The sequence below is a fragment of the Chiloscyllium plagiosum genome, chromosome 29 (genome assembly GCF_004010195.1).
Source record: "Chiloscyllium plagiosum isolate BGI_BamShark_2017 chromosome 29, ASM401019v2, whole genome shotgun sequence".
Classification (NCBI taxonomy): Eukaryota; Metazoa; Chordata; class Chondrichthyes; order Orectolobiformes; family Hemiscylliidae; genus Chiloscyllium; species Chiloscyllium plagiosum.
In genome coordinates, this window is record NC_057738.1 from 39,760,652 (window position 1) to 39,780,236 (window position 19,585).

The 19,585-nt window shown below is 41.0% G+C and overlaps 1 long non-coding RNA gene across 1 annotated transcript; it reads left to right on the top strand.

Moving 5' to 3' along the window:
• The first annotated feature begins 2,858 nt into the window (after positions 1-2,858).
• On the top strand, positions 2,859-19,257 carry LOC122564550. The gene is made up of 3 exons (XR_006315938.1): positions 2,859-2,966; positions 15,790-15,843; positions 19,135-19,257. It is a non-coding gene; the product is annotated as an uncharacterized LOC122564550 (long non-coding RNA).
• The last annotated feature ends 328 nt before the right edge of the window (positions 19,258-19,585 follow it).

The following is a 19,585-nucleotide window of genomic DNA, read 5'->3' on the forward strand; positions in this document are numbered from 1 at the left end:
TGAGGTTCTGTATGGGCGGGGAGATGGTGGTTTGGTGATGGGGGGGTCGGGTCATGGTCGAGGGGGCAGTAGGAGGAGGTGTCCTCAAGTTGGCATCTGGCTTCAGCAGTGTAGAGGTCAATGCTCAGGACTACATTGTGCCCCCTTTATCTGCTGGCTTGATGGTGAGGTCAGGATTGGAGTAGAGGGCAGCGCATTGTGAGGGTGAGAGGTTGGAGTGGGGGAGGGGGGTAGACAGGTTGAGGCGGTTAATGTCCCGGTGGCAGTTGGAAATGAAGAGGTCGAGGGCGGGTAATAGGCCAGCGCGGGGTATCCAGGTGGATGCAGTGTGTTGGAGACGGGCAAAGGGGTCCTCGGAAGGTGGGCGGGAATCCTGATTGTGAAAGTAAGCTCGGAGGCGGAGGCAGCGGAAGAAGTGTTCGACGTCACGGCGTGTATTAAATTCATTGATGCGTGGGAAAAAGACTATTCACCATGCTTCTCATGCTTTCATAAATGTCTGTGAACTCACCCCTCAGCCTCTAACGCTCCAGGGAAAACAACCCCAGCCTATTCACTCAAACCCTCCAATCCTGATAACACCCTTTTAAATCTTTGCTGAACCCTTTAACAACATATTTCCTACAGCATGGGAGTCAGAAATGAACACAGTACTCCAAAAGTGGTCAAACCAATGTCCCATACAGCTGAAACATGACCTCCCAACTCCTATACTCATTCCATTGACCAATAAAGGGAAGTGTACCAAATGTTTTCTTCCAGTCAATCATACCTTGCCTCCTGTCAACTAAACCCTGCCCCACCTGTGAATTACTCACACTAAACTGCACCCTGCAAATGATCATAAACTCCAGACCCCACCCTATCTCTCAATCATCAGCTTCCAAACCACATCTCACCTATCAATCAACAGACTCCAAAACCTGACACTTCTGTCAATTCACTCAAGATCCCCTGCCTCTCTTATCAACTATCCATCCCTTGAATCGGAACACTCTGACCAGACCCCTTCTCTTCACTGTCTATGAAAGTCCTCAATGAAAGTCACCCAATTTGATTCGGATCACAAGGATGTCTGGATGTCTGCACCTACCACTAAACCAAACTCCACCATCCTACTGTCAATCCAGCACTGTGTGATTGTTTCGCCCAGCATATTTTCAAGGTCCACACACACCTCTCCTAACCCTTGTAAACTTTGGTGTAGGGAGGAGAATTAGAAAAGTGTTTTTTTCATTCAATGGATGTCAGAGATATGGAATTCACCACCTGAAAGAGTACTTGAGGGAGAAATTCTGGCCAAATTCATAGAATGACCAGGTGTGCACTTAAGGTGTACCATGGGAATATGGACCAAGGGCTGGAAGATTTGGGATTTAGCTGAGAGACCTTCTTCACCTGCTACTGACACAATGGACAGAATTAGCTCCTTCTGTGCATTTAATCTTTCTGCGTTTTTCTACCATCAAAATTCAGTCAGCATGGGAGAAAATAACTATACTCTTTGAAACTAAGTAATTTGAAGGGCCAAAAAGGTCCTTTTCATACAAAAGATAAATGGCTAAATTATAATGCAACGGGGTATAGAAGAATGTTAGAAGTTTCATCCCTCTCTCCCTATACTATCCTTGTTGCCTGAGGATTTCTAATCATGGTTACGTCATGACATCACTTTGGGGCATGCACCAAGAACTACTTCTGACAGCATAGGTATTGAACGCACATTTAAAGTTGCTCTGAACCACAACATAGCCATTTGGTCGGCTAAAGTAAATAGCCCTCTTGAAAAAATGTTCCAACACAAATTGACGCCATTTCCTAACTTGACCGTTAAAAAGCTACCTTGTATTTTCTGTCCTAGATGTTAGCTTTAATCGTAAATCTATGGCATCTCTATTCTAGACCTCTCACTCACTGTCGATGTAGAATGATTATCCTTTGGTAACTCCAATGACTGACCACAAATCACCAAGCAATTTCCTAACAGCCCAATTTTTCAAATGTCTCTGTGTTCTTTACACCTGTTTGCAACCTAATGAATCTGTACCCTCTCTCTCTTTACTTTCTCAACATCTTTTCTATATGAAACTCAAAACTGTACAGTATTCTAACTTGGCTCTTCAATTTTACAATGCATTGTTTTTCACACTAAATCCTGCATTCCATTAACTTTTAAGTGATCAAGCCACCTGAGGCTCTGCTTGTGAATCTGAAATCCCAACTTTTTCCATATTACATCAAAGCTTCCCACATTCCATTATTTATTTTCAACAAAAGAATTGTTAATATCTATTGTGGGCAGCATGGTGGCTCAGTGGTTAGCACTGCTTCTCTCACAGTGCCAGGGACCCAGGTTTGATTCCACCCTAGGGCGACTGTCTGTGTGGAGTTTGCAAATTCTCCTGGTGGCTGCGTGGGTTTTCTCTGGGTGCTCTGCTTTCCTCCCATATTCCAAAGATATGCATGTTAAGTGGATTGGGCTTTGGAAATGCAGAGTTACAGGGATAGGATGGATGTGTCTGGGTGTGATGCTCTTTGGAAAGTTGGTGTGGACTCAATGGGCCAAATGGCCTGTTTCCAAACTGTCAGAGACTCTATGATCAGCTGTTTGCTTTGTATAATGTGATTGTAGGACACTATAGTTTATTCTCAGCATGTGGGGAAAGGGCACTTGCAATTTATCTTTAATACAATAGAATGGGGAAAGGCACCTCTCATTTAGCTGTAGTCGATGAGGTGTGGAAGGGTGCCTATTCTTGCCGTTAACACAATGAGTTGGAATTTAATAGTGCAAGGAAAGAAATAATTCCTTCTAGTAAAGTTTTGCTTTTGCTTGTTGAACAATCTTGTTTGGAAGGCTGGAAATGTAAGTTTCAGTTTCATTTCCTGTGAAAGCAAAGACTGGGACAAACAACTGATAAGAGATCAGCAAAGGCAAAAACACAGTTTTTCATGGCATCACACAGGTAGGAATTCTGCCTCCCAGGCTGGTGGGAGGTAGGATAAATTCTGCAAAATCTGAAATGTAAGCCTATTCTGCTATTAAGCCAGACAGCAAAGATTCAGTAATTTTAGTATGTTAATAAGACTCACATGCCTCAGATTTTAATCAACTTGGATCAGTTGCTGGGAGAACTTTGCAAATCTGACAGCTAAAAGAAAGCAAGACTTGAGGACGGTGGGGTTTCTCCCCACCTTCCACTTCACTCCACAAGCTAACCTGTCATAATTGGCCTCTCACCACTCAATCAATCTGCGATTTTCAACTCCCCAAACCCTACCCTCAAGCCCAATGTCGAGCAATGACTTCTGGAGCCCACAGAGCCTCAGCTTCTGCTACTGGTACAATGAATTGCATTGATCTTTTACCATTGTCAGAAGTTTTTAAATGTAAAATATTCCTTGAACACAAGGAGTATTCGTCATGGTTATTTCCATTACATGTCATTCATGTTTGGTGGACATGCTCAATGAACTGAGTCACAGTAAGGATTGGAAAATTGCTAAGGTGATGCTGAAATTTCAAAAAGGAGAGGTGGCAAAATGCGGGTAACCATAGGTTAATTAGCCTAACTCTATTGTTGGAAGTTAAAAATCACACAACACCAGGTTATAGTCCAACAGGTTTAATTGGAAGCACACTAGCTTTCGAATCTCCTGAGAAAGGAGCGGCGCTCCGAAAGCTAGTGCTTCCAATTAAACCTGTTGGACTATAACCTGGTGTTGTGTGATTTTTAACTTTGTACACCCCAGTCCAACACCGGCATCTCCAAATCATGACTTGTATTGTTGGAAAAGATATTGGAATGAATTATTCAGGAAACAATTACAAAACATTTGGAAAGTCACAATCTAATCAAGCAGAGTCAACATGGCTTCATGAAAGGGAACCTCAACCAGAGTGGATAGAAGGGAAACCAGTAAATGTGTTGCAATTGGACTTCCAGAAGGTATTCGACAAGGCACCTCACAAAAAGTTTAGTCATAAGACAAAAGCCCACAGTAATCTAGGTGTTATATTGGCATGGATAAAGAATTGGCTCATGGGGAGGAAACATGGAGCTAAGGGGTTCTTTTTCAGGTTGGGCAATCTGACCAGTGGGATTCCACAGGGTTCAATGTTGTTTACAATATATATTAACAATTTGGAGGAAAGAAGTGAATGTACTATAGCTACATTTGCAGGCAACACTAAAATAGGTGGAAAGGCAGGTTATGAGAGGGAACAATAATTTACAAAACGATATTGACAGGTTAAACAACTGCTGAAAAATGTGTTGCTGGAAAAGCACAGCAGGTTAGGCAGCATCCAAGGAGCAGGAGAATCGACGTTTCGGGCATAAGCCCTTCTGCTCCTTGGATGCTGCCTGACCTGCTGCGCTTTTCCAGCAACACATTTCTCAGCTCTGATCTCCAGCATCTGCAGTCCTCACTTTCTCCTAGGTTAAACAAATGGGCAAAATGTTGACAAAAGGGGTATAATGTAGGAAAATATGAATTTGTTAATTTTGGAAGGGAGAACAAAACAATGAAATATTATGTAAATGGAGAGAAACTGCAAAAACCTGCAACACAAAGGGACTTGGGGGTATTTGTGCAGGAAAAGCATAGAAAGTTAGCACACAGGTGTGGCAGATAATCAGGAAGGCTAATGGAATGTTGATTCTTATTTCAAGGCAGTTGGAGTATAAGAGCTGGAAATGTGTTGCTGGAAAAGTGCAGCAGGTCAGGCAGCATCCAGGGAACAGGAGAATCGACGTTTCGGGCATAAGCCCTTCTTCAGGAAACAGTTGGAGTATAAGAGTAGGGAAGTCTTACTGCACTTGTACAAGATGCTGGTGAGACCACATCTGGAGTACTGTGAGCAGTTTTGGTACCCTTATTTAAGGAAATATATCATTTCATTAGGGGCAGTTCAGAGAAGGTTGACTAGGATGATCACTGGTACGGAGGGATTGTCTTCTGAGCAATGGCTAAACCGTTTGGAACTCTACTCACTGGAGTTTAGAAGAATGAGGGGCGATCGCATCGAAACATATAGGATTCTTAAGGGATTTGACAGGGTAAATGCTGAGAGGATGTTTCCCCTCATGGGAGAGTGCATAATCTCAGAATACAGGGGCATCAATTTAAGACAGAGATGAGGAGGAATTTCTTCTCTCAAATGGTTGAGTATTTGGAACTCCTTGCCACAGAGAGCTGTGAGGGCAGAGTCCTTGTATATATTTGAGGCTGAGACAGATAGATTCTTGATCAATAGGGAGTCAGGGGCTATGGAAAAAGGACAAGGAGGTGGACATGAGGAATGTCAGATCAGTCATGATCCTACTGAATTGCCAAGCAAGCTGAAGGAGCACTGAACATCCTGTTCTTATTTATTATGGTCTTAACGCACAATAATTATGAATTAGGAAGACCATATAGTCTATTCACTTTAACGCTCCAAAGGAATCCTTACATCCTCCTCAAGCATTGTTATCAGGTTTAAACTTCAATTTTGGCTACACAGATTTCGAGCTTATAATGTAGAGGGTAAGTGAGTATGGGGAGAAGTGATAGATTGTAATATAAGATGTGAAAAGGACATAGGAATCTGAAAAGGGAAACAGAAGGTCAAGTGAGTGACCAAACATTCGGCAGATGAAGTATAACATGGGAAAATGTGAACTTGTCCATTTAGGCAGGATAATTAAAAAAAAATGATTTGGAGATGCCGCTGTTGAATTGGGGTGTACAAAGTTAAAAATCACACAACACTAGGTTATAGTCCAACAAGTTTGTTTGGAAGCACTAGCTTTTTGAGTGCTGCTCCTTCATCAGGTGGTTGTGGAGTATAAGATTGTAAGACACAGAATTTATAGCAAAAGTTTACAGTGTGATGTAACTGAAATTATTATTGAAAAGACCTGGATTGTTTGTTAAGTCTCATCTTTTAGAATGAACATGTTGGTTTCAGTTCTTTCATATGTAAGTCACAGAACATTTATAAAGTTACATTCTCAAGTGAACTTTAACAATCAGTGGTGTCATGTTGGCCCAAGTAATGCATTGAAGGTGTGTGGTGCCCTATGTGAGACTGTCTGTGCCATAATGTTCAGACTGATTCTAATCTAAAAAACAGATTTACAGAATCTTACATGGATTCATGCAGTTTTTGAGCAAAATAATATGGAATTCTGCAAGTACAAATTCACCCCACAAACCTGTGTGTGTGTGCATGTGTGTGTGTCGGGAGGGGTGGGGGAAAGTGGTTATGAGTGTCTGGGAGAGAGTGTGTGTATATGTGTGAGTGTGAGTGTAAAGGGGTATAAGTCTGTGAGAGGGTGCATGTGTGCCTGTGAGTGTGGGAGCATATGTGTGAGTGTATGAAAGAGAGTGTGTGTGTGTGTGTGTAGCGGGGTCACCCGTAGTGTGACATGAACCCAAGGTTGAGGCCATCCCCATGGGTACCGAATTTTAACTAAAAAAACATAATGTTGCTTAAACTGAGAAGTATTGCCATATCCCAAAATAAGATGGATCTGGGTGTTTCAGCACAAAAATCATAAAAGGTCAGTATGGACAAGTAATTAGGAAGATAAGTCAGTTATCGGAAGGGGAAACAAAATATAAAAGTAGAGAGAAAAACATAAATTGCTGGTAAGACTCAATAGTTCTGGCAGCATTCATGGGGAGAAAACAGAGTTAATTCTTTAGAACTGTTCTGAAGATGTTCTGAAGAGCATCACTAGACCCAAAATGTTAACTCTGCTTCATCTCCACAAATGCTGCTAGACCTGCTGAGATTTTCCAGCAATTTCTGTTTTTGTTTCTGATTTCCAGCATCTGTATTTCTTTGATTCTTTTTCAGAAAAGTTAAGAGTTTTTGCTACAGTTGTACAGGGCATTAGTGAGATTACTTCTAGAGTTCTGCATACAGTTTTGTTTTCCAACTTTAAGGAAGAACATAATTGCTTTGGAAACAGTTGAGAGAAGATTCGCTCGCCTAATTCCTGGGAGGAGGGGTTATTTTATGAGGAAACATTATGAGGAAAGGTTTAAAAATCAGGAGTCTTCCATTTACGAAGGTGGAGAGTTTTTTTTATTCCCAGAGATGAATTTGCAGAACTGTTTTCCCCAAGGAGTACTTGAGGTAGAGTCACTGAATATTTTTAAGGCAGTGTTACATAGATTCTTATTGACAAGGGTATGTGGTTAGACAGGAAAGTGGAGGAGAAGCCACAAACAGATCAGTTATAATGTTAAGGAATGGTTGAAAAGGCTCTGGGACTGAGTAGCTAATTTATAAGTTTATATGTACTTAATGTGAAAAATTATTCCAAAAGATTAAAGCAGAATAAAGAATTCCCAAATATCAGTCTTAACATTTTCCTTTTCTAGTTCGAGCCTTGCTTCCTAAATCTGCTGTCATGGTTTAGATTCAAGTAATATGCCAGATTAAAATTCTCTATATCCTGAACAATTTTGTATGGGGCTTTCTTAGCACCTCTCAGATAGCTGTTTTCCAGACTGAAAGGCCTAAAGGTCTCCCTTCTGAAACATTGATCTTAAAGAGCGTACTTCCTTCCAACTTTTGTATATTTCTCCAATTTCTTGTTAATCCTGACTAGAGTTACCTAGTAAGTTTCATTTCTGTTCTATCATTTTGGCTCTGTAATTCAAGGTCCAATTGGCTTTGTTGACAATATTATCTGACCAGGTTAACCATTGAGTTCATGAATCAGTCACTTTCAGTTTCATATTAGATGTTTGACACCATTCATGAAGTAATGTGTCATCAAATGTTCTTCCTGTGTGTAAAGTTTTAAATAGAACTACATTAAAACTTTATTTGTCATTGTTCTGACTGCCCTATGCATTCTGTTGTTTTTTAACATTGCATTCCACTGCCTCTCCTAATTTGATTCCCTCTGCAAATTTGGCCACCTTTGCATAATTTCTGATGCCAGGCTGTTTGTTAATTAAAAACAATTGTACTGTTCTCAGAGGCAGTTGTGTCAGTGTTTTCTTCACTCTAAAATCACAGAGTCCTTACAATGCAGAAGGATGACATCCATCCCATTGTGTTTGCATCAGCTTTCAGTATGAGCAAATCACTTTGTGGTGTTTTTATCATCCTGAGGGGCATAGATAGAGTATATAAAGGTCTTTTCCCCAGGGTAGTGGAGTCCAGAACTAGAAGACATAGATTTAAAGTGAGAGGGGAAAGTTTTAAAAGGGACCTGAGGAGCAGCATTTTCACATGGAGGGTGGTGCCTATGTGGAACAAGCTACCAGAGGAAGTGGTAGAGGTAGATTTTTTAAAAGGCATTTGGACAGGTACATGGAGAACAAAGGTTTAAAGGGATATGGCCCAAATGGGGGCAAATGGGACTAATTCAGTTTAGAAGACCTGGTCGCACAGTTAACTTGGGCTGAAGGGCCTGTTTCCATTCTGTATAACTCTACGACTCTAAGTGAGCTGACCTGACCTGATAAAATATTCAATATAATTTATATCCCATTCATAATATATCTGATTTTAATTAAAATATATATTTTATATACTTTTTTATTTGCTTTCACTCATTATATATCTTTGAATTACATTTTTTCATTTTATTTTTAAATAATTGAATAGTTAATTCCCTCTAACCTAGCTAGGTCAATTTCCCCATCCTTAAGGCAACTGAAGTGATAATTGCTATAACACATGTCTTACAGAAACAAGAATTGGACTTTAAAAGTATAACACCGTGGTGGAGGGGAATAAAATTTCAGGGACAGCATGGGGGTGTTGAGGTTGGTGGGTTGGGAGATGTGAGTGGTGTTGGAGCCAGCAGCAATGGAGCAAGGGGATGTGGGGCTGGCAGGTGTTGGGTAGGGGCTGGAAACTTGTTGGTTAGGAGGAGGATTCTGAATGTGTGGTTGCCAGGGTAGTGGGGTTTTGGAGGTGTTGTTGCTGGGTGGTGTGTGCTAAATTGGGGAGTCTGTTTAATATCCAAGAAAAGTGAGATGATTGAACACCTAGATCAACTCCTGAATAGCTATTAACTTAACAGAAATGGAACCCTTACAAATTCCCTAAATTTAGGTGGTTTATTCAGCGAATTCCACACAGTGGAATTGCCCATCAGAATTTTCATTTTCCCAGTCAAAGAGTGCGGTGCTGGAGAAGCACAGCCGCATCCGAGGACCAGGAGAATCGACATTTAGGGCAGAAGCCCTTCAGCAGGAATGAGTCTTGTGGGCCAAGGGGGCGGACAGATAAATGGGAGGGGGTGGGGCTGGGGGAAGGTGGCTGGGAATGCGATAGGTAGGGGTGGAAGTGTTAGGTCAGAGAGGAGGGTGGAGCAGATAGGTGGGAAGGAAGATGGACAGGTAGGATCACTCAAGAGGGTGGTGCCAAGTTGGAAGGTTGGGACTGGGATAATGTGTGTGGGGGGGGAAGGGAAGTAGGAAAACTGGTGAAATCCACATTGATCCCGTGGGTTGGAGGGTCCCAAGGCGGAAGGTGAGGCGTTCTTCCTCCAGGCGTCAGCTGGTTAGGGTTTAGCAATGGAGGAGGCCCAGCACCTGCATTTCCTTGGGAGGGGGAGTTAAAGTGTTCAGCGTCAGGACGAGTGTCCCAGAGATTTCCAGGCAATTCCAAGAGTTGACTGGAACTAGAATTCCACATGCTCTCAACACATAACTCCATTTTGCTCTGTTCTGATGACTATCTGGCGTTGGAATATCTGGCTCAAAGTATCTTGGTTTGTGGATGATACAAACCTAAATTGGAACTGCAAAGGGGACACAGAAACTGTAAAGAAATACAAGAGATTAAGTGAATGGGCAACAAAGTGCAAATGGAGTATAATGTGTATAATAATGTATAATGAGTATAATGGATTATGATGTAATTGAAAGAATAGCAAAGGACAACAATACTTGTTACTAGGTGGGAAACTTGTAAATCTTGATGTTTATAGACAGTTGGGTGTGCTGGTATGAGGAACTCAAAGTTGACATGCAAGTACAAATAAAAATTGGAAAGGCAAATAGCAAGTTGGCCTTTCTTGCTGAGGATTGGAATACAGGAATAAATAACTCTTGCCACAATTGTAGAAGGTTTTGGTGAAATGATACCTGGAGTATTGTGCGTATTTTTGATCTCCATATTTAATAAAGTATATATATATAGCAAATGTTTATTAGATTGATCCCTGAGATAAGAGGGTAGTCCTATGATGACAGACTGAGTAAAACTGGGCCTTTATTCTCTGGAGTTTCTACTTGTTGGGGAATCTAGAATACAGGGCACAGGCACAGAATAAAGGACAATCATTTAGATAAATCCTGACACTGTGGCATAGCTGAGAGCTAATATACTCAATGTCACTAGAATTAAAAGCTTTAGAGAATAAGAAAAGCTTTATTAAGTAAATTGAACATAGAGAACTCTAGACAATAAAGAATAAGGGACCAGGAAATGGCAGTGGAGTTGAATAAATAATTTCTGTAATTGTCATGGTGGAGGAAATTAATAGCTTCCCAAAAATAAAAAAAAATAATCAAGGGACAAAAGGTGGGAGGAAATGAATGCAATAATTATCACAAAAAAAGGTCTATGGAAAGTAATGGGGCTAAGGCCCAATAAATTCCCTGGACCCCATAAAGAAACAATGGATACAAGCTAGTCTGAGGTCTGTGTGTACCAGTTACTTCCAAAACAGGAACTCAATGCATCAGTACATCAAACACTGTGTGTGGCCACACAGCTCAGTGGGAACATTGGTTGTGTTCTAGGATACTAAAGGAAGTTGATACAGAGACAGTTAACCTCCTAGGATCCACAGATTCAGGATGAAGTTATAGAACATAGAAGAATACAGCGCAGTACAGGCCCTTTGGCCCTCGATGTTGCGCCGATACAAGCCCACCTAACCTACATATGCCTATCCAATGCCCGCTTAAATGCCCATAAAGAGGAAGAGTCCACCACTGCTACTGGCAGGGCATTCCATGAACTCACGACTCGCTGAGTAAAGAACCTACCCCTAACATCTGTCCTATACCTACCACCCCTTAATTTAAAGCTATGCCCTCTCGTAATAGCTGACTCCATACGTGGAAAAAGGTTCTCACGGTCAACCCTATCTGAAGTTCCAGACTATCAGAAAAGTTATTCAAAAAGGGAGAGGGATAAAGAAAAAGGTAATTATAGACCAATCAGTTTAACATCTGTTCTTGGGAAAATGTTAGATTCTATTAAAAGGATATAACAGCAGAGCATTTAGAACTACATAATATGATCTCAGCATTATTGTGACTTCATGAAGGGGAAATCATGGCTGACAAATTTATTAAAATTCATTGAGGATGTAACATGCAGGACAGATAAAGGAGAACAGTTGACATTATATATTTTAAGTTCCAGAAGGTTTTTGACAGGTAAGATAAGCCTAAGAATGCATGGTGTTAGAGGTAGTATATTCACATATATAGAGAATTGGCTAATTAATAGAAGGTAAAGAATTGGGATCAATGGGGTATTTACTGGATGGCAACCAGACACTAGTAGAGTACCATAGGGATCAGTGCTGGGGCCACAGTTCTATTCAATATATATTAATGGATGACAGAAGCGAATGCACTATTGCTAAGTTTACAGATGACATAAAAATAGGTGGGAAGGCTAGTGATGTGAAAAACACAAAGGTCAAGTAAGATGTTTTTAACTTTGTTTCTCTTACTACTTTGTACCTATGTTTTTGGTACCTAGGTTACTTTGTATCTAAGATGGCACCATATTATGGTGACATTATACACTTTTCACTGTACTCCTGTATCTCAGTATTTTGTACATCTGACAATAAAATCTAAATCTAAAGATAGAATATAATACAGGAAAATGTGAGATTATGCATTTTGGTAGAAAGATTAGAAGAGCTGAATGCTATTTAAATGGAGAAAGAATGCAGAAAACTACAGAAAAGAGGGACTTGTGGGTCCTCATCCATGAATCACAAAAAGGTAGCATCCAAATTCAATAGTTAATAGGGAAAGCAAATGCAATGTTGGCCATTATTTCAAAGGAATGGAGTATTAAAACAGTGAAGTTTTACTAAAACTATATTTGGCACTGGTCAGACCACAATTGGAATCCTGTATACAGTTTTTGTACCTTATCTAAGGAAAGATAAATTGACATTAGAGGCAGTGCAGAGAAGGCTCACTAGATTGATTCCAGCCTGGAGGGATTTTCTTATAAGGGAGATGTTGAGACTGTACTTATCAGAGATTAGAAGAATGAAAGGCAACCTTCTTGAAACATACAGGATTCTGAGGGACTTGACAGTATAGCTACAGAGAGGTTATTTCCCCTTGTGTGAGAGTCTGGGACGAAAGAGCATAATCTCAGAATAAGGGCTCCCACATTTAAGACTGAGATGAAGAGGAATTTCTTCTCTCGGAGGATAGTGAGTAGGACATTAAGAGCTTACACGGCTGTGATAGACAGATTTTTAATCAAGAATTGAATCAAGGGCTATAGGGAAAAGGCAGAAGAGTCGAGTTGAGGATTATCAGATCAGCCATGATTTCATTGAATGGCAAAGTAGACTCAATGGTCTGAATGGTCACTTCTGCTCCTACATCTTATGGTCATATAGAGAGCATTCTGTTGCTGATAGGCGGGTTATCTCCAGGTCACATAAAACTTGAAAAACTACAATTTTATTTTCAAATCTCAATAAAATTCTTTTATAGAAAGATCTGTAGTAGTATTCCTGGCTATATTGAAATTCTACCCAGATTACTCTTAATAACCCAGTGGGACTCTAAGGAGCTGGTAATCCAACACTCTGCTCCTTGATGAGTGGAGAACATAAAGGCATATGAAATAGGAGCAGAAGTAAGCCATTCAGCCCCTTAAGCCTGCCTCTGTCCCACTGTTCATGGTTCGTCTGCCCCAGGCGTCAACTCCTCTTTTGTGCCAGCTCCTCATAGTTCCCAACTCGATATTTCAAAACTCTATCCACCTCCTCAATAAATATTTGTGATCTAGCCTCCACAACTAAGGGGTAAGGAATTCCAGATACTTACTTCCACTAAAGAAGAAATTCTTTTCCATCTCAGATCTAAATGAGTGCCCCCTTCTTCTGTAACTATATCCTATAGTTCAGGATTCTCCCACTAGAGATCTTTTAAAGAATTTTGAGAACTGTGGGCCTCAGGTGCATCTTTTCAGGATAGTATGATGCCATGCCGATTTCCACCTTTTCATTTGGGTGGATAAATCTGTTCTGCACTTCTCCCAAATTTTCAAGTGACTCCATTGTCATGATTTGGATTGAGGTCAAGACCTGTCTAAAGTAATAGATGGACATTCCCTTTTGCTTGTTTTTCCATGTCTCTTATAAGGTTCAGTGGCACTTCAAGTTCAGAAATTAGTGGAAATGCTGTATGAACCACCTCCACATTCTCACTCACCTGCGAATCTGCCTTTCTTGCTTTCAGGTTAACATTCCACTGTTTTCTAAGAAATATTCAGCAATAATAAATCATACCAGGAGAAGATGCTGCAAAATAAATGACAATTGACATTACGGTTTGGCAAAGCAGTGTTATCTCTAAAGAAAATCCACAGTCTTGTCATTAATATATTGTGCAAATAAAATCCTTGTTTGATATTAGACTTTAATAATTTAGTAAGTACATCAAGTAGAAACAAATTGTAAATAGCATATTAACATGATTATCACATCAGCTATAATCTTATTGAATGGTGGAGTAGATTCGTGTTGAATGGCCTACTTCTACTCCAGTGTCTTATAGTCATCATTATAGACCAGACTAGACGCCCTGCCAAAACATAGTAAAAAGGCTACCTAGACCTTAACTTTTATATTTATTTAAAGGCAAGTGCAAGGCGCTGTGTTCCAGATGTAATTTGAATGTCCACCACTAGGCTTTAAGCAAAACACGCATTCTTCTTATGACACAGTTAAAATACGAAAGGAAAACAAAACTGGCATAACTTTAACTCTATTGAAATACTTAACAAGCTAATATGTGATTTAACCACGAATCATCAACTGTTCCAATATGAGCAGCATCCCATAAACACCCCCTTGGCAAGGCAATTTAGCAAAACAGTTTTATTCTCACATGCTGTCTTTCTCCAGTCCAGCTGAAAGAAATCCTGAAAACAAAAACATCCTGCCTCTTTTATTTCTAAGAGGCAAAACCTTCTGTCTAAGTCTTCGCTAGTAGCAGAGAGGGAGAGTGAGGGAGCTCTGTTGATTAACTCCAGCAGCCAGCTAACTCAAAATCAAACTGAAAGCAAAGTCCAATCTCCTTGGTTCTGTGTGGGCCTGACCCTGCCACATTGATGCTTCTTTTGCCTAATTTAAGAAAAACACCCAGGGAGACCTCAAAAACTGTTAACCAATTGCCTGTCTGAAGGAAAAATCTCTGCAACACCTCTCTGCAAGAGAAACAGCACAGAGGACCTCTTCCTTAAAGGTAAATACCATTACAGTCATATCGTATGTGAAAGTTTAAATCATACCGTTTTAACACAATGCAGTTTAAATTTCTAGGCCACAATTAAAGGACAATGTTTTGGGGCTAATTTTTAAATCTGAATTCCCTACTGCTCACCTGTTCTTCTACAGTCATTTTCAATTAGTTTCAGCGTCATTAAATATTTTAAAAGTTAACAATTAAGCTGTTGCATATTACCTATAGTTTTCTTCTGTCATTTGTACATTGAAAGTTACAAAAGTTTGATGTTGCATGGCGACTTTTTATGTAGCTTTTGTAAACAAAAGGATCAATTCTGTATTCCCATCATTGACCTCAAAGAGAGCACACATTGAGAGCTAGTGTCACTAGGAAATCTCTGATGTGTGTGTCCCATGAATGCAGCTCAGTTCTGGGAGCATGAGATGGGTGATATCTTCAGCTCCTTTAAGGAACTTGGCCAATGCAATTGTGTCAAATTTTGCGCATGATACATGGCCTGTTTTCTGAGTTCACCTCAGTTATCTCACTGCTGATTCAGTAATCTGCAGCAACACCGAACAAAGGCAAAATGTAGGAACAAATTACTACAGACGCTGGAATCTGTATTGAAAACAACAAAGGCTGGAGATCACAGCGGGTCAGGCAGCATCCACGGAGAGAGAGCAAACTAACGTTTTGAGTCGAGATGACGCTTCATCAGGGCTGAAGTGAAGTGTGGAGTGTCAGCATTTATGTTATAGTTTGGGGGTGTGGGGGGGGGGGGGTGGTGGTGTGGGTAGCAGGTGTAGGGTGTGGAGAAAAGATGTTAGTAGTTACATTAAAACATAAGCAGTTGTGTGAAAGCCATTTCCAGAGGTTTCACTGTTATTTAAATTTGGGACTTTTGTAGATGAGTTCCAAGTAATAAAACAAAAGAAGGATTAACTGCACTTCCCTTCAAATGCCTGCCAACCAGATCCTCAGGTGGTAGAGTCTGAAATAGAAGGTATTTTGTATCTGTATGGTATTTTGATTGGTATCAGAGAGGAGAAATCTACTGGTTGTGCTCCCAATGGGTATGGGCTGCCAGTGTACATAACTGAGAGCTGGCTCCACTTTAACCTGGAGGGACACAGAGGACCGATGTGTGGGATTGATTCTTCATCATTGGGCTGGCCCAATCTGTACCTATCCCCTGACAGCATTTGCAGGCCTACATGTATATAGATCTGAATATCACAAATATTTACAATTCTCAGTCCTGCCTGACAATCTGAGAGAGAACAAAAATTAAAGCAAAACTCATTCCTCCAACAGTTCTGCAGCAACTGGCGATTTGGAAATGAACGTGAAATTGGAAGAGAGAAGCAGGTATGTTACAGAGCACGAGAAAAAACAATGAGAACTCTGTGTATGAAGCTGCAGCTTATTGTTTCTGATATCTGTGACATGGAGCAACAAACTCTAAATTCATTCACTGCTCTGAACTACCTTGTTGCTAAGAATGGCAATAATGTAAATGTAGGTAAGATAGTTATAGAATCATAGAATCCCTACAGTGTGGAAATAGATTATTCAGCCCAACAAGTCCACACCGACCTTTTGAAGGGCATCCCACCCAGACCCTCATATCCCTGGACACTATGGGCAAGTTAGATGGCCAATCCACCTCGCTTGCACATCTTTGGATTGTGGAATGAAACCGGAGCACCTGACAGAAACCGGAGCACCGGAGAGAATGCGCAAATTCCACACAGACAGTCGCTGGAGGTTGGAACCAAACCCTGGTCCCTGGCACGGTGAGACAGCAGTGCTGGCCACTGAACCACCATGCTGCCCTAGATATGAGGGCTCGTCTGGGATTTGAACCCGGGACCTCTCGCACCTCGACATTATACAAGGTGCTAAGCGGGCATCATATCCTTAGATCAACAAGCCATTGCTGGGCCACTATAAAATTCAAATCATGTTGAACAACTATCAACATCATGAGGGTTACTATTGACCAGAAACCGGTTTGGACCAGCTATAGAAATAAAACGGCTAGAAGAACAGCTCAGACTCTAAGGATCCTGCACTGAGTAACTCACTTCCTGACTCCCACACTCTGCCCACCATCTACAAGGCACAACTCAAGAGTGTGATGAAATCCCCACCTATCTGTTTGAATGCAGCTCTCCAAGACAATCTCCAGCACCATCCAGGACAAAACAGCCCCCTTGATTAGCACCATATCCACAACTATCCGTTCGCTCAACCACTGACACTCAGTAGCAGTAATGTGCACGATCCACACTATAGCACTGCAAAAATTCACAAAGGCTCCCTCAACATCACCTTCCAAATTCAATCATTTTCATCCATGAGAAGGGCGGCAGATACATGGGAATGCCGCCATCTGGATGTTCCCCTCCAGGCCACTCAATATCCCGACCTGGAAACATACCACCATTTCCTAAATAATCCTGGGACAAAATACAGCAATTCCCTCCAAAATGGCACTGCAGTTCCACCTAAGCCACATGGACTGCAGCGGCTCAAGAAGACAACCCACCACCACCCTCCCAAGAACAACTAGGAATGGGCAATAATTGCTTGCCAGCTAGTGACACCCAAATCACCACCACTTTCTTGAGCACAACTAGGGATGGGCAATAGTGGCCCAGCCAGTTATGTCCATTTCCTGTAAATGACTATAAAAAAAACTGCTACAGTGTGCCAGTGGTAGATGGGAGGATATCTGAATCCAGTGACAAGGTGATGGTCACACCTACTGCTTTATCTAAATGCTGTCTAACGTCTTGTACCTTGAAGCAGTAGTATCTATATCGAAATAAACAGTGAGTATTTCATCCTCCTCCTTTTTTTCATTCCATGGATCCAGACCAGACAGGCATGTAGATGATGACAGGATATGTGATGTATAAAGAGGTATCCAACTTATCTTTCACAGCTGTAGTAATGGTTATGTAGTCACTACGTTTGTTGAAATTGACGCCAATCACATGGCATCAATGTCGATTTCACCAGTTTCCTCATTTCCCCTCTCCCCACCTCATCCCAGATCCAACCCTCCAACTCGGCACTGCACTGCCCTCTTGAATTGTCCTACCTGTCCATCTTCCTTCCCATTTATATACTCTACTCTCCCCTCTGACCTATCACCATCACCCCCACCTGCATATACCTATCACCTTCCCAGCTATCTTCCCTCAGCCCCACACCCACTCTCCTATTTATCTCTCAGCCTCCTTCCCATCCCACTGCCCCCACATTCCTGATGAAGGGCTCATGCCCAAAACAGCATTATTATGTTTTTGCCCATTGTAGTCAATAAACACAGACCCCAGATTATGTGTGCCTGAAATCTTACATAAGCGGAAATAGTGTTGTTAATAAACCTCAAGACGTCTCTCTCTCTCAACAAGAGCCCAGTCTTCGTGGTATCAGTTACAAAAGCTAATATTTTAAGAACACTGAGATCATATTATATACCAAAAACCACATCACTCCTGACAAGCTTCATAGCTGGTGGAAGGACTTGGAATGGTCAAGTGGTGAGTCACTCAAACAAAGTCACATAATACCTCTGCAATATTCTTCTAGGCATGATATTGACATGAGTTTTAGTTTCAGTTTTTGCTTAGAGAAGAAACTCATGTGATTGACAATGAGGGAACTTAACAATGACAAAACTAAAAACAGCAGTTAAAGCACTTTGGCAGAGTTTCCTGTCTTAAAATGGGTTAAAGAAGTTGTTGACTTCAGGAAGGCACGGAGCAATCACTCTCCACTGGACATCGATGGCTCCCTCGTGGAGATTGTGAAGAGCACCCAATTTCTTGGCGTATACCTGGCAGAGAATCTCACCAGCTCCACAGCCAAGAAAGCCCAGCAGCGTCTCTACTTTCTGCGTAGGTTGAGGAAAGCCCACCTCCCGTCCCTCACCCTCACCACATTCTACAGAGGGTTTATTGAGAGTACCCTGAGCTGCTGCATCACTGCCTGGTTCAGGAATTGCACCATCTCAGATCATAAGACCCCACGGATAGTGAGAACAGCTGAGAAGATCATCGGGATCTCTCTTCCCACCATTACAGACATTTACACCACATGCTGTATCCGAAAGGCTAACAGCATTCTGGACAACTCCACACATTCTTCATTGAAATTCTTCTCCCTCCTGCCATTTGGCAGAAGATACCGGAGCTTTTGGTGTCTCACGGCCAGACTGTGCAATAGTTTCTTCCCCTATGCCATTAGGCTCAATTCCATTTTAAATTGTTGCTAAAACAATGTTTTATTAATGATCAGTCATTGTTACATTGTAATTTGTCCACCACTCTTCCCTGTTGTCTTGTCAGGAATTACTGTACTGTCTTGCATGTTTACACTTTTCAATGCACTTTATGCTGCCCTGTGTATGACTGTACTCTCGTGTAGTCTGTGTGTTCATATAGCACCTTAGTCCTAGAGGAACACTGTCTCGTTTTTAATCTGCCAGCTGCATATGGTAGATAGGACAATTTAGGCTGCTGTACTCTACTCTAAGATGTATATGTTCTTATTGGGGGCAATGATTAAACAGCCTGATGGAATATGGTTTCTGTTACACAGATGCATGTTATGTAGATTATAAATTTGATTTCTAATCTGTTGCAGTGTGTAAAATTTAAAATGGACCATCAATTGGGAAAGAGAATGACAGGCTATGATCATTTCCTGAAGTGGTAAATGAAGGAGGCTTGAAAATAAGAATATTCATATTTGGATCTAAAGAGAACTCACATAGCAATCAATTAGAATTAATGGTGAGCATTGTATGTCATTCTAATAAAGACAATGTAATATTTCAAGTAATTCTTAGAAAAATTAGGATGAGTTGTAAAGTAATGCTCCAAAGTCAAAAATGATGATTTTACAAACCAAAACAAAATGTTTACATCTGGGCTAGTGCGTGAGTTTAGCAAAGTAAAGGTTGGAAAATACCAGACTGGTGAACACCCAAGAGTGCTCCAGCCTTCACAATCCACTATTCTCTGTTAATGGATTAGATGCACAAACAAAGTATTGTCCCAAGATTATTCTTAACACTTGTACCTTAATAATTTTC